This window comes from Bison bison, unplaced genomic scaffold (assembly GCF_000754665.1).
Source record: "Bison bison bison isolate TAMUID 2011002044 unplaced genomic scaffold, Bison_UMD1.0 scf7180017864115, whole genome shotgun sequence".
NCBI lineage: Eukaryota > Metazoa > Chordata > Mammalia > Artiodactyla > Bovidae > Bison > Bison bison.
In genome coordinates this window covers 1,242,710-1,242,913 of record NW_011494687.1, presented here as the reverse complement: position 1 = coordinate 1,242,913, position 204 = coordinate 1,242,710, and positions in this window count along the sequence as shown.

Below are 204 nucleotides of genomic sequence, written 5' to 3'. Positions count from 1 at the left end.
CTGGAGTGGGTTGCCATTTCCTTCTCCAGGGGATCTTCCCAACCCAGGGATCGAACCCAGGTCTCCTGCATTTCAGGCAGATGCTTTAACCTCTGAGCCACCAGGGAAACCAACAAAGGTCTGTCTAGTCAAAGCTATGGTTTTTCCAGTAGTCATCTATGGATGTGAGAGTTGGACCATAAGGAAGGCTGAGCACCAAAGAAC